Raw genomic sequence first — 15263 nt, 5'->3', positions numbered from 1 at the left:
TGATGTTGTTGACTCCGGGCTTGTTGAGAGGCTTGGTTCCTTACGGGGAACTCGGATTCTATGGTGATGAATCTGGGAGTGGTGATCCTGTAGTGGTCACAAAATGGGTATACCGAGTCGTGTTGAGTCATGCATGGGTGTGTGCATTGCAATTGATGTGTTGTTTTGTTGATGTTCATGAGTTGTGATTATAATGATGATGATTGATGATGAACTGTGTTGACATGTGTGCAATATGTTTATATTATATTCTGTCGTTATATTATTGTTTAATAATGAAATTCTCACCCCTTCTGCATGTGTTTATGTTCATCTATGATGAGCAATGTGCAGATAAAGTGGAGTAGCTATTGTTGAGGTCCGAAGAATAAGTGTAGAGTTATTCTACAGAGTCGAGTCAAATGCTCTGGTCATGTGACACCGGGGATTATGGGATTCGATAGCTAAATTATTATTATTATTTACGTTGTTTATGATGACTAATTTGTTGAGAAAATGTTGAAGCATTTTTATAATATTTATGTTGTTGTCCGCTGCGAAGTTTTAATAAAATAAATAATATGATTTATGTTGTGATGCGACAAGTGTTATGTTGTAAGAAATGTAAACTCTTCTACATGTTGTACTCTGATAATCTATTTAAATATGTCGTTTGGGTAGAAGGGTGTTACATTAGTGGTATCAGAGCATGGTCAGTCCAGTCGAGTCATAATGGGAGGTTTTCCCTGTTGGTCGATTAGTGTAAATGACACTGTCGATATTTAACGGTTGTGGTTGTGTTGTGCAGAGTATGGCTGGAGAAAATGACCGTGCGATTGCTGAGGCTTTGACTGCTATGGCGCAGGCTATGCAGGCGCAGCAGAATCCGCCGGTCGACGAGTTTAGGAATTTGGGAAGGTTTCTGAAGAATAACCCTCCTACATTCAAAGGGCGCTATGACCCAGATGGTGCTCAGATTTGGCTGAAGGAAATTGAGAAGATTTTCCGGGTGATGACGTGTACTGAAGCACAGAAGGTGCAGTTTGGTACGCATATGTTATCTGAAGAGGCTGAAAACTGGTGGGATAACACTCGCCAGAGAATTGCAGTACCAGGTACTGAGATGACTTGGGAAAGGTTCAAGACGGCCTTTCTGGAGAAATATTTTCCTGCTGATGTGCGATGTAAGAAGGAGATGGAATTTCTAGAACTGAAGCAGGGTAACATGTCTGTTGCTGATTACGCTTCGAAGTTTGAGGAGCTGGTGCAGTATTGTCCTCATTATAATAATGCTGATGCTGAGGAATCCAAGTGTGTCAAGTTTGAGAATGGGTTGCGTCCAGAGATCAAACAAGGCATTGGTTACCAGGAGATTCGTAGGTTTCCTACACTGGTTAATAAGTGCAGGATATTCGATGAAGATAGCAAGGCTAGGACTGCTCACTACAAGAGTCTTAGTGAGAAGAAGAATAAGGATCGTGGTAGTCCTTATGCATCTCCGAATGGTAAAGGTAAGCAGAAAGTGGTAGATGAGAAGAAGCCAAGTGGGGGAGGATCTCCCATAGCTGGTAAATGTTTCAGGTGTGGCGAGCCAGGCCACCGTGCTGATAGCTGTACCAAGAAAGTGCTGAGATGTTTCCGATGCGGTCAGGCTGGTCATAGAGTTACGGAATGTAAGGATGCTGGTCCGACATGTTTTAATTGTGGCGAGAAAGGCCATATCAGTTCGCAGTGCTCGAAACCGAAGAAGGCGGCTACTGCGGCTCATACTACTGGTAGGGTGTTTGCTCTGAGTGGGACTGAAGCTTCTAAAGAAGATAATCTGATTAAAGGTACTTGCTTGATTAATAATGTTGAATTGCTTGCTATTGTTGACACTGGTGCTACTCATTCGTTTATTTCGTATGAGTGTGCGACCAGGATTGGTGTGATTATGTCTTCCCTAGGCGGAAGTATGGTGATAGATACTCCTGCTAATGGTTCTGTGAAAACTTCTGTTGTCTGTCGAGGTTGTCATTTGATGATCTTTGAGAGAGAGTTCGTGGTTGATTTGGTGTGCTTGCCCTTGCACCAAATTGATATTATTCTGGGAATGAATTGGCTAGAATTCTATGGTGTGTTCATCAACTGCTATAGGAAGACGGTGCGGTTTTCTGAAGTTGGTGAGAATGATGAGGCAAGATTTCTATCTGCTAGGCAGGTGGGGGAATTTGTGAAAGATGAAGCTCAGATATTCGCTTTATTTGCGTCTCTGCAAACGGATAAGAAAGTGGTGAGTGTAGAATTGCCTGTTGTCTGTGAATTTCAGGATGTGTTTCCGGAGGATGTAAGTGATTTACCTCCAGAACGTGAAGTCGAATTTGCCATTGACTTAGTACCAGGTACGAGTCCGGTGTCGATGTCTCCTTATAGAATGTCGGCAACTGAATTAGTTGAATTGAAGAAGCAACTTGAAGAATTGCTTGAGAAGAAGTTTGTGCGTCCAAGTGTTTCTCCTTGGGGTGCACCAGTATTGTTAGTGAAGAAGAAAGAAGGTACGATGAGGTTGTGTGTCGATTATCGGCAGTTGAATAAGGTGACTATCAAGAATCGGTATCCATTGCCGAGGATTGATGATTTGATGGATCAGTTGGTTGGAGCTCATGTTTTCAGTAAGATTGATTTGCGGTCGGGTTATCATCAGATCCGAGTGAAGTCAGATGATATTGCGAAGACTGCTTTCCGTACGAGGTATGGTCATTATGAATACACTGTGATGCCGTTCGGTGTGTCTAATGCTCCAGGTGTGTTTATGGAATATATGAATCGTATATTTCATCCGTACCTTGATAATTTTGTTGTGGTGTTCATAGATGATATATTGATATATTCTAAGACGGAAGAAGAGCATGCAGGACATCTGAGAATTGTTTTGCAGGTGTTAAGGGAAAAGAAATTATATGCCAAGTTATCTAAATGTGAGTTCTGGTTGAAGGAAGTGAGTTTCCTTGGCCATGTGATTTCGAGCGGTGGGATTTCGGTTGATCCTGCTAAAGTTGTTGCTGTATTACAGTGGGAGACTCCGAAGTCTGCTACTGAGATACGCAGTTTTCTGGGGTTAGCTGGTTATTATCGCAGATTTATTGAGGGCTTCTCTAAGTTGGCATTGCCGTTGACGCAGTTGACTAAGAAGGGTCAAGTGTATGTGTGGGATACAGCTTGTGAAGCGAGTTTTGTTGAGTTGAAGAGGCGGTTGACCAGTGCTCCAGTGTTGATCTTGCCTAATCCTGGTGAGCCCTTCGTTGTTTATTGTGATGCTTCTTTGATGGGTCTTGGTGGTGTTTTGATGCAGAACGGTAAAGTTGTAGCTTATGCTTCTAGACAGTTGAAAGTTCATGAGAGGAATTATCCTACGCATGATCTAGAACTTGCAGCTGTTGTATTTGTGTTGAAAATGTGGAGGCATTATCTGTATGGTTCCAGATTCGAAGTGTTCAGTGATCACAAGAGTCTGAAGTATCTGTTTGATCAGAAAGAGTTAAATATGAGGCAGAGAAGGTGGTTAGAATTACTGAAGGATTTTGACTTTGAATTCAGTTATCATCCCGGTAAGGCTAATGTAGTTGCAGATGCGCTGAGTAGAAAGTCGCTACATATGTCTATGATGATGGTTCGGGAGCTTGAGTTGATTGAACAGTTCCGTGATATGAGTTTGGGTTGTGAAGTTTCCGCTGATAGTGTAAAGTTGGGTATGCTGAAGTTGACTAGTGGAATTCTGGAAGATATTCGGAATGGTCAGCAAGTTGATGTCGCTCTAGTTGATCATATTACTATGGTTAACCGGGGTAATGGTGGTAATTTTGAGATTGATGAGAATGGCATCCTGCGATTTAAAGGTAGAGTTTGTGTTCCTGAGGTGTCTGAATTGAAAAAGAGTATTCTTGAAGAGGGTCATAGGAGTGGATTGAGTATCCATCCAGGTGCAACTAAAATGTATCAAGATTTGAAGAAGTTGTTTTGGTGGGCTGGTATGAAAAGAGATGTTGCTAAGTTTGTGTATGCCTGTTTGACTTGTCAGAAGTCAAAGATTGAACATCAGAAACCGGCAGGTGTGATGCAACCTTTGAAGATTCCTGAATGGAAGTGGGATAGCATTTCCATGGATTTTGTGACGGGATTGCCGAGGACAGTGAAAGGTAATGATTCTATTTGGGTGATTGTGGACCGATTGACTAAGTCGGCGCATTTCTTGCCGATGAAGATTAATCACTCTTTAGAGAAGTTGGCAGAGTTGTATATTGAGGAGATAGTGAGGCTGCATGGTATTCCATCCAGTATTGTGTCTGATAGAGATCCCAGATTTACTTCTAGATTTTGGGAAAGTTTGCAGAAAGCGTTGGGGACTAAGTTGAGGTTGAGTTCAGCCTATCATCCTCAGTCTGATGGTCAGACTGAAAGAACTATCCAATCCTTGGAGGATTTGTTGAGAGCTTGTGTGTTGGAGCAGAGTGGTTCTTGGGATAGTTATTTGCCGTTGGTGGAGTTTACTTATAATAATAGTTTTCATGCTAGTATCGGTATGGCTCCATATGAAGCATTGTATGGTAGGAGGTGTAGAACCCCATTATGTTGGTATGAATCAGGTGAGAGTGTTGTACTCGGACCTGAGATTGTGCAGCAGACGACTGAAAGGGTTAAGATGATTCAGGAGAAGATGAAGATTTCTCAGAATCGTCAGAAGAGTTATCATGATAAGAGGAGAAAGGCACTTGAGTTCCAAGAGGGAGATCATGTGTTCTTGAGAGTTACTCCGACGACAGGTGTGGGTAGAGCTTTAAAGTCTAGAAAGCTTACTCCGAGGTTCGTGGGTCCGTATCAGATTTTGAAGAGGGTCGGGGAAGTGGCGTATCGGATAGCTTTACCGCCGTCGCTTTCTAATCTGCATGATGTGTTTCATGTATCTCAGTTGAGAAAATATATTGCGGATCCTTCGCATGTTGTTCAGTTGGATGATATCCAGGTGAGGGATAATTTGACCGTTGAGGTGTTGCCAATTCGGATAGATGACCGAGAAGAGAAGACCCTGAGAGGTAAGAAGATTGCTCTAGTGAAAGTTGTTTGGGGAGGTCCAGCTGGTGAGAGCTTGACTTGGGAGCGTGAAGATCAGATGAAGGAGTCGTATCCGGCTCTATTTACTTGAGGTATGTTTTCGAGGACGAAAACTTCTAAAGTGGGGGAGAATTGTAACACCCCGATTTAAAATAAGAGAATTATTTAATTAAGTTAATATTATGTTATTAATTTAATTAAATAAAGTTGAGATTTTGGGAATTATTATTATTATTATAGATGTTATTTATTTTAATAATAATTAAATAAATAACAAATGGAATATGAAGAGTGGAAGGGTAAAGGTGGAATTGGATATAAGAGGCCAAAAGGAGAACTCAGTTGGTTTTCACGTGTTTTGCTTCAGAGTCAGAAAAAGAGAAAGAACTGCAGAAGAGAAAGGGAAGGAAGAGGAAAAGGCCAAAGAGTGCTCAGAGTTCCTTCAATCCAAAGAGGTAAGGGGTCTGAATCTTATTAAACGTTAATATGCGAGCAATTTCGCGATATCTGTTGGATCGTTGATAGATTTTGGGAATTTTAGGGAGATTGGGAAAGTTGGGGTTTTTGAGGGAAATTGCCCGATCTGTGAGTTTTGTGACGTTATATGTATTGTAATCGAAGTATGTTGTGTATATATAACTGTTGAATGTTGATTTTGGATTGTTAGCCGTGTGGTGTGAGTTATAGCGAGCAAAGAGGTAAAGCTGCGCTGGTTTTCGTAGCAGGGGAGATCTGTTCGTGCGCGTTCGCGGCGCGAAGCTCATTCGCGGCGCGAACTGAGCAGGATTCAGAGGAGTTCTGTAATTCACTGTTCGCGACGCGATCCTTCGTTCGCGGCGCGAACTGAAGCGAAATTGATTATTCGCGACGCGAACCTATGTTGGCGGCGCGAACTGATAAATCCAGAATCTGATGTTAATGAGTTTTGAGTACGTTGAGTTGCGAGACTCTTAGTAGGTCGCTGTAATTGTATTATAACAATTAATAGTGATTATATGATGGTGTATGAGGTGTTTATGATGATTACATGTTGAATGTACATGTTTAATAATAAATGTGTTAGGTAATGATGTGAAATCGATGAAATGTTGTTGTTGTTTTGTTGAGTTGTATATCATGTTATTAATGATGATGATAACATGACTATATGATGTTGTTGTTGCTATGATGATTATGATGCATGTTTGATGTGCATGCATTCATGATAGGCCGATGCCTAGTGATGAACGGACTGAGTTCCAATGATGTTGTTGACTCCGGGCTTGTTGAGAGGCTTGGTTCCTTACGGGGAACTCGGATTCTATGGTGATGAATCTGGGAGTGGTGATCCTGTAGTGGTCACAAAATGGGTATACCGAGTCGTGTTGAGTCATGCATGGGTGTGTGCATTGCAATTGATGTGTTGTTTTGTTGATGTTCATGAGTTGTGATTATAATGATGATGATTGATGATGAACTGTGTTGACATGTGTGCAATATGTTTATATTATATTCTGTCGTTATATTATTGTTTAATAATGAAATTCTCACCCCTTCTGCATGTGTTTATGTTCATCTATGATGAGCAATGTGCAGATAAAGTGGAGTAGCTATTGTTGAGGTCCGAAGAATAAGTGTAGAGTTATTCTACAGAGTCGAGTCAAATGCTCTGGTCATGTGACACCGGGGATTATGGGATTCGATAGCTAAATTATTATTATTATTTACGTTGTTTATGATGACTAATTTGTTGAGAAAATGTTGAAGCATTTTTATAATATTTATGTTGTTGTCCGCTGCGAAGTTTTAATAAAATAAATAATATGATTTATGTTGTGATGCGACAAGTGTTATGTTGTAAGAAATGTAAACTCTTCTACATGTTGTACTCTGATAATCTATTTAAATATGTCGTTTGGGTAGAAGGGTGTTACATTAGTGGTATCAGAGCATGGTCAGTCCAGTCGAGTCATAATGGGAGGTTTTCCCTGTTGGTCGATTAGTGTAAATGACACTGTCGATATTTAACGGTTGTGGTTGTGTTGTGCAGAGTATGGCTGGAGAAAATGACCGTGCGATTGCTGAGGCTTTGACTGCTATGGCGCAGGCTATGCAGGCGCAGCAGAATCCGCCGGTCGACGAGTTTAGGAATTTGGGAAGGTTTCTGAAGAATAACCCTCCTACATTCAAAGGGCGCTATGACCCAGATGGTGCTCAGATTTGGCTGAAGGAAATTGAGAAGATTTTCCGGGTGATGACGTGTACTGAAGCACAGAAGGTGCAGTTTGGTACGCATATGTTATCTGAAGAGGCTGAAAACTGGTGGGATAACACTCGCCAGAGAATTGCAGTACCAGGTACTGAGATGACTTGGGAAAGGTTCAAGACGGCCTTTCTGGAGAAATATTTTCCTGCTGATGTGCGATGTAAGAAGGAGATGGAATTTCTAGAACTGAAGCAGGGTAACATGTCTGTTGCTGATTACGCTTCGAAGTTTGAGGAGCTGGTGCAGTATTGTCCTCATTATAATAATGCTGATGCTGAGGAATCCAAGTGTGTCAAGTTTGAGAATGGGTTGCGTCCAGAGATCAAACAAGGCATTGGTTACCAGGAGATTCGTAGGTTTCCTACACTGGTTAATAAGTGCAGGATATTCGATGAAGATAGCAAGGCTAGGACTGCTCACTACAAGAGTCTTAGTGAGAAGAAGAATAAGGATCGTGGTAGTCCTTATGCATCTCCGAATGGTAAAGGTAAGCAGAAAGTGGTAGATGAGAAGAAGCCAAGTGGGGGAGGATCTCCCATAGCTGGTAAATGTTTCAGGTGTGGCGAGCCAGGCCACCGTGCTGATAGCTGTACCAAGAAAGTGCTGAGATGTTTCCGATGCGGTCAGGCTGGTCATAGAGTTACGGAATGTAAGGATTGCTGGTCCGACATGTTTTAATTGTGGCGAGAAAGGCCATATCAGTTCGCAGTGCTCGAAACCGAAGAAGGCGGCTACTGCGGCTCATACTACTGGTAGGGTGTTTGCTCTGAGTGGGACTGAAGCTTCTAAAGAAGATAATCTGATTAAAGGTACTTGCTTGATTAATAATGTTGAATTGCTTGCTATTGTTGACACTGGTGCTACTCATTCGTTTATTTCGTATGAGTGTGCGACCAGGATTGGTGTGATTATGTCGTCCCTAGGCGGAAGTATGGTGATAGATACTCCTGCTAATGGTTCTGTGAAAACTTCTGTTGTCTGTCGAGGTTGTCATTTGACGATCTTTGAGAGAGAGTTCGTGGTTGATTTGGTGTGCTTGCCCTTGCACCAAATTGATATTATTCTGGGAATGAATTGGCTAGAATTCTATGGTGTGTTCATCAACTGCTATAGGAAGACGGTGCGGTTTTCTGAAGTTGGTGAGAATGATGAGGCAAGATTTCTATCTGCTAGGCAGGTGGGGGAATTTGTGAAAGATGAAGCTCAGATATTCGCTTTATTTGCGTCTCTGCAAACGGATAAGAAAGTGGTGAGTGTAGAATTGCCTGTTGTCTGTGAATTTCAGGATGTGTTTCCGGAGGATGTAAGTGATTTACCTCCAGAACGTGAAGTCGAATTTGCCATTGACTTAGTACCAGGTACGAGTCCGGTGTCGATGTCTCCTTATAGAATGTCGGCAACTGAATTAGTTGAATTGAAGAAGCAACTTGAAGAATTGCTTGAGAAGAAGTTTGTGCGTCCAAGTGTTTCTCCTTGGGGTGCACCAGTATTGTTAGTGAAGAAGAAAGAAGGTACGATGAGGTTGTGTGTCGATTATCGGCAGTTGAATAAGGTGACTATCAAGAATCGGTATCCATTGCCGAGGATTGATGATTTGATGGATCAGTTGGTTGGAGCTCATGTTTTCAGTAAGATTGATTTGCGGTCGGGTTATCATCAGATCCGAGTGAAGTCAGATGATATTGCGAAGACTGCTTTCCGTACGAGGTATGGTCATTATGAATACACTGTGATGTCGTTCGGTGTGTCTAATGCTCCAGGTGTGTTTATGGAATATATGAATCGTATATTTCATCCGTACCTTGATAATTTTGTTGTGGTGTTCATAGATGATATATTGATATATTCTAAGACGGAAGAAGAGCATGCAGGACATCTGAGAATTGTTTTGCAGGTGTTAAGGGAAAAGAAATTATATGCCAAGTTATCTAAATGTGAGTTCTGGTTGAAGGAAGTGAGTTTCCTTGGCCATGTGATTTCGAGCGGTGGGATTTCGGTTGATCCTGCTAAAGTTGTTGCTGTATTACAGTGGGAGACTCCGAAGTCTGCTACTGAGATACGCAGTTTTCTGGGGTTAGCTGGTTATTATCGCAGATTTATTGAGGGCTTCTCTAAGTTGGCATTGCCGTTGACGCAGTTGACTAAGAAGGGTCAAGTGTATGTGTGGGATACAGCTTGTGAAGCGAGTTTTGTTGAGTTGAAGAGGCGGTTGACCAGTGCTCCAGTGTTGATCTTGCCTAATCCTGGTGAGCCCTTCGTTGTTTATTGTGATGCTTCTTTGATGGGTCTTGGTGGTGTTTTGATGCAGAACGGTAAAGTTGTAGCTTATGCTTCTAGACAGTTGAAAGTTCATGAGAGGAATTATCCTACGCATGATCTAGAACTTGCAGCTGTTGTATTTGTGTTGAAAATGTGGAGGCATTATCTGTATGGTTCCAGATTCGAAGTGTTCAGTGATCACAAGAGTCTGAAGTATCTGTTTGATCAGAAAGAGTTAAATATGAGGCAGAGAAGGTGGTTAGAATTACTGAAGGATTTTGACTTTGAATTGAGTTATCATCCCGGTAAGGCTAATGTAGTTGCAGATGCGCTGAGTAGAAAGTCGCTACATATGTCTATGATGATGGTTCGGGAGCTTGAGTTGATTGAACAGTTCCGTGATATGAGTTTGGGTTGTGAAGTTTCCGCTGATAGTGTAAAGTTGGGTATGCTGAAGTTGACTAGTGGAATTCTGGAAGATATTCGGAATGGTCAGCAAGTTGATGTCGCTCTAGTTGATCATATTACTATGGTTAACCGGGGTAATGGTGGTAATTTTGAGATTGATGAGAATGGCATCCTGCGATTTAAAGGTAGAGTTTGTGTTCCTGAGGTGTCTGAATTGAAAAAGAGTATTCTTGAAGAGGGTCATAGGAGTGGATTGAGTATCCATCCAGGTGCAACTAAAATGTATCAAGATTTGAAGAAGTTGTTTTGGTGGGCTGGTATGAAAAGAGATGTTGCTAAGTTTGTGTATGCCTGTTTGACTTGTCAGAAGTCAAAGATTGAACATCAGAAACCGGCAGGTGTGATGCAACCTTTGAAGATTCCTGAATGGAAGTGGGATAGCATTTCCATGGATTTTGTGACGGGATTGCCGAGGACAGTGAAAGGTAATGATTCTATTTGGGTGATTGTGGACCGATTGACTAAGTCGGCGCATTTCTTGCCGATGAAGATTAATCACTCTTTAGAGAAGTTGGCAGAGTTGTATATTGAGGAGATAGTGAGGCTGCATGGTATTCCATCCAGTATTGTGTCTGATAGAGATCCCAGATTTACTTCTAGATTTTGGGAAAGTTTGCAGAAAGCGTTGGGGACTAAGTTGAGGTTGAGTTCAGCCTATCATCCTCAGTCTGATGGTCAGACTGAAAGAACTATCCAATCCTTGGAGGATTTGTTGAGAGCTTGTGTGTTGGAGCAGAGTGGTTCTTGGGATAGTTATTTGCCGTTGGTGGAGTTTACTTATAATAATAGTTTTCATGCTAGTATCGGTATGGCTCCATATGAAGCATTGTATGGTAGGAGGTGTAGAACCCCATTATGTTGGTATGAATCAGGTGAGAGTGTTGTACTCGGACCTGAGATTGTGCAGCAGACGACTGAAAGGGTTAAGATGATTCAGGAGAAGATGAAGATTTCTCAGAATCGTCAGAAGAGTTATCATGATAAGAGGAGAAAGGCACTTGAGTTCCAAGAGGGAGATCATGTGTTCTTGAGAGTTACTCCGACGACAGGTGTGGGTAGAGCTTTAAAGTCTAGAAAGCTTACTCCGAGGTTCGTGGGTCCGTATCAGATTTTGAAGAGGGTCGGGGAAGTGGCGTATCGGATAGCTTTACCGCCGTCGCTTTCTAATCTGCATGATGTGTTTCATGTATCTCAGTTGAGAAAATATATTGCGGATCCTTCGCATGTTGTTCAGTTGGATGATATCCAGGTGAGGGATAATTTGACCGTTGAGGTGTTGCCAATTCGGATAGATGACCGAGAAGAGAAGACCCTGAGAGGTGAGAAGATTGCTCTAGTGAAAGTTGTTTGGGGAGGTCCAGCTGGTGAGAGCTTGACTTGGGAGCGTGAAGATCAGATGAAGGAGTCGTATCCGGCTCTATTTACTTGAGGTATGTTTTCGAGGACGAAAACTTCTAAAGTGGGGGAGAATTGTAACACCCCGATTTAAAATAAGAGAATTATTTAATTAAGTTAATATTATGTTATTAATTTAATTAAATAAAGTTGAGATTTTGGGAATTATTATTATTATTATAGATGTTATTTATTTTAATAATAATTAAATAAATAACATAAATGGAATATGAAGAGTGGAAGGGTAAAGGTGGAATTGGATATAAGAGGCCAAAAGGAGAACTCAGTTGGTTTTCACGTGTTTTGCTTCAGAGTCAGAAAAAGAGAAAGAACTGCAGAAGAGAAAGGGAAGGAAGAGGAAAAGGCCAAAGAGTGCTCAGAGTTCCTTCAATCCAAAGAGGTAAGGGGTCTGAATCTTATTAAACGTTAATATGCGAGCAATTTCGCGATATCTGTTGGATCGTTGATAGATTTTGGGAATTTTAGGGAGATTGGGAAAGTTGGGGTTTTTGAGGGAAATTGCCCGATCTGTGAGTTTTGTGACGTTATATGTATTGTAATCGAAGTATGTTGTGTATATATAACTGTTGAATGTTGATTTTGGATTGTTAGCCGTGTGGTGTGAGTTATAGCGAGCAAAGAGGTAAAGCTGCGCTGGTTTTCGTAGCAGGGGAGATCTGTTCGCGCGCGTTCGCGGCGCGAAGCTCATTCGCGGCGCGAACTGAGCAGGATTCAGAGGAGTTCTGTAATTCACTGTTCGCGACGCGATCCTTCGTTCGCGGCGCGAACTGAAGCGAAATTGATTATTCGCGACGCGAACCTATGTTGGCGGCGCGAACTGATAAATCCAGAATCTGATGTTAATGAGTTTTGAGTACGTTGAGTTGCGAGACTCTTAGTAGGTCGCTGTAATTGTATTATAACAATTAATAGTGATTATATGATGGTGTATGAGGTGTTTATGATGATTACATGTTGAATGTACATGTTTAATAATAAATGTGTTAGGTAATGATGTGAAATCGATGAAATGTTGTTGTTGTTTTGTTGAGTTGTATATCATGTTATTAATGATGATGATAACATGACTATATGATGTTGTTGTTGCTATGATGATTATGATGCATGTTTGATGTGCATGCATTCATGATAGGCCGATGCCTAGTGATGAACGGACTGAGTTCCAATGATGTTGTTGACTCCGGGCTTGTTGAGAGGCTTGGTTCCTTACGGGGAACTCGGATTCTATGGTGATGAATCTGGGAGTGGTGATCCTGTAGTGGTCACAAAATGGGTATACCGAGTCGTGTTGAGTCATGCATGGGTGTGTGCATTGCAATTGATGTGTTGTTTTGTTGATGTTCATGAGTTGTGATTATAATGATGATGATTGATGATGAACTGTGTTGACATGTGTGCAATATGTTTATATTATATTCTGTCGTTATATTATTGTTTAATAATGAAATTCTCACCCCTTCTGCATGTGTTTATGTTCATCTATGATGAGTAATGTGCAGATAAAGTGGAGTAGCTATTGTTGAGGTCCGAAGAATAAGTGTAGAGTTATTCTACAGAGTCGAGTCAAATGCTCTGGTCATGTGACACCGGGGATTATGGGATTCGATAGCTAAATTATTATTATTATTTACGTTGTTTATGATGACTAATTTGTTGAGAAAATGTTGAAGCATTTTTATAATATTTATGTTGTTGTCCGCTGCGAAGTTTTAATAAAATAAATAATATGATTTATGTTGTGATGCGACAAGTGTTATGTTGTAAGAAATGTAAACTCTTCTACATGTTGTACTCTGATAATCTATTTAAATATGTCGTTTGGGTAGAAGGGTGTTACATTAGCTTCTACTCAATCACTGCTCGTTACCTGAAAAATAGTTGTAAGGGTGAGTTCCTCAATCGATATAATAAGCATTATAAAATATCATGTAATGCTAAGTAAATAACACATTAATCACCTTAATCATATCACACATTCAGTAACGGCACATCAACTCAAATATCATACTCAATACCAACACAATTCATACTCATACTCAATGCCAACACAAACACACGCATAATATTGGAATACATCCATTCATATTATACGCCATACATACATTATGCAATGAGACTCCATGCATGCGGTACCGACTATTCGTGAACATATAGTTCAACTTCACCGACCAAATCCAGGTACGGCTACCAAGCTCACTAGTCCCACTCATTTGAGACCTAGTGACTCACATCACTAATTCCTCACCATGGGAATTAGCTACCACCCCAAGGGCCATGCTATGCACGCTAATCACCTAGCATGCAACATCAACAACAGTCCAAAATGACTAACATCACTAATTCCTCACCATGGGAATTAGCTACCACCATAAAGGCCACATTATGCTATGCCAAATCACCTAGCATGCAACATCAACAACAATCTACAATGGACATATGCTCACACTCTAAGCCATAAAACAGTCCATCCACAATTACATACATAATATATACATTCACAACATTATGCATATTTTCACACATCATCAGCATATTTATCACATAATCATATCATGTCATGCCAAATAATTCAATCACAGTATTAGCACACTCTACTAATACCTATCCTACTCAAAACAACGGGAAATAATCCCTACTATATCACACACCGATATAGGCCAATCACCAATTATGTTCACAACATTAAAATATTAATTTTTCCACTTTTCAACAGTGTTAACCAGTTAACGCCCTGGGTTAACCGGTTAACGCAGGACAGAACACGCTTCCTGGCCAATTTTAACAGTGTTAACCGGTTAACGCCCTGGGTTAACCGGTTAACGCAAACAGAACATCAATTTTCACAAATCACAACAGTGTTAACCGGTTAACGCCCTGGGTTAACCGGTTAACGCAAGCAAAACAGCAATACTTCACAATTCCTAACAGTGTTAACCGGTTAACACCCTGGGTTAACCGGTTAACGCAAGACAGAAAGTTGTTCCTGCGCTAACACGAAGCAGAATGCAGAATTCTCCGCATTTTCCGCCGTTGGAGGACTTCCGGACCTCCGATTCCGATTCCGTAAAAAGCTACACTTTCGGGAATTCAAGACTCACACAATTACAGATTCAATTACAGCTTTAACACAACTTATCCAACACAATTTTTCAACATTCAACATCCCAATTAGGGTCAATTCAACGGTTTATCACTACCCATTACATGTTAACCCATAATACCCATTAAACGATGATAAACCCCCCTTACCTGAGTTAATCCGGCGAATCTTTAAGCTTCAAGCTTTTCTCTTCTCCAACCTTCGTTCTCTTGCTCTTCCTCTTTTCCCTTTCTCCACTTCTCTGCCGCTTCTCTGTTTTCACGTGAAAACCCTCTTTACCAAATGAAACTCTTTTTTTTTTCTTATTTCCAACTTATATATATTTTCCAATAATTATTATTCCAATAATAATAATAATAATAATCCAATAATTCCAATTATTTAATTAAATTAATAAATATAATATTAACTTAAATTAAATAATTATCTTATTTTTATCGGGGTGTTACAACTCTCCCCCACTAAAAGAGTTTTCGTCCTCGAAAACATACCTCAAGCGAATAACTCCGGATAAGACTCCTTCATCTGACTCTCAAGTTCCCAAGTCACATTGCCACCTGCTGGTCCTCCCCAAGCTACCTTCACCAAAGCAATCTCTTTACCCCGCAACTGCTTCCACTCTCGATCCTCGATCCTCATAGGTGATGTTTCAACAGTCAGGTTATCTCTCACCTGTACATCATCTACTTTGACCACATGCGACGGATC

The sequence above is a fragment of the Lathyrus oleraceus genome, chromosome 7 (assembly GCF_024323335.1).
Source record: "Lathyrus oleraceus cultivar Zhongwan6 chromosome 7, CAAS_Psat_ZW6_1.0, whole genome shotgun sequence".
NCBI classification, from domain to species: Eukaryota; Viridiplantae; Streptophyta; class Magnoliopsida; order Fabales; family Fabaceae; genus Lathyrus; species Lathyrus oleraceus.
This window is presented reverse-complemented; position numbering follows the sequence as displayed.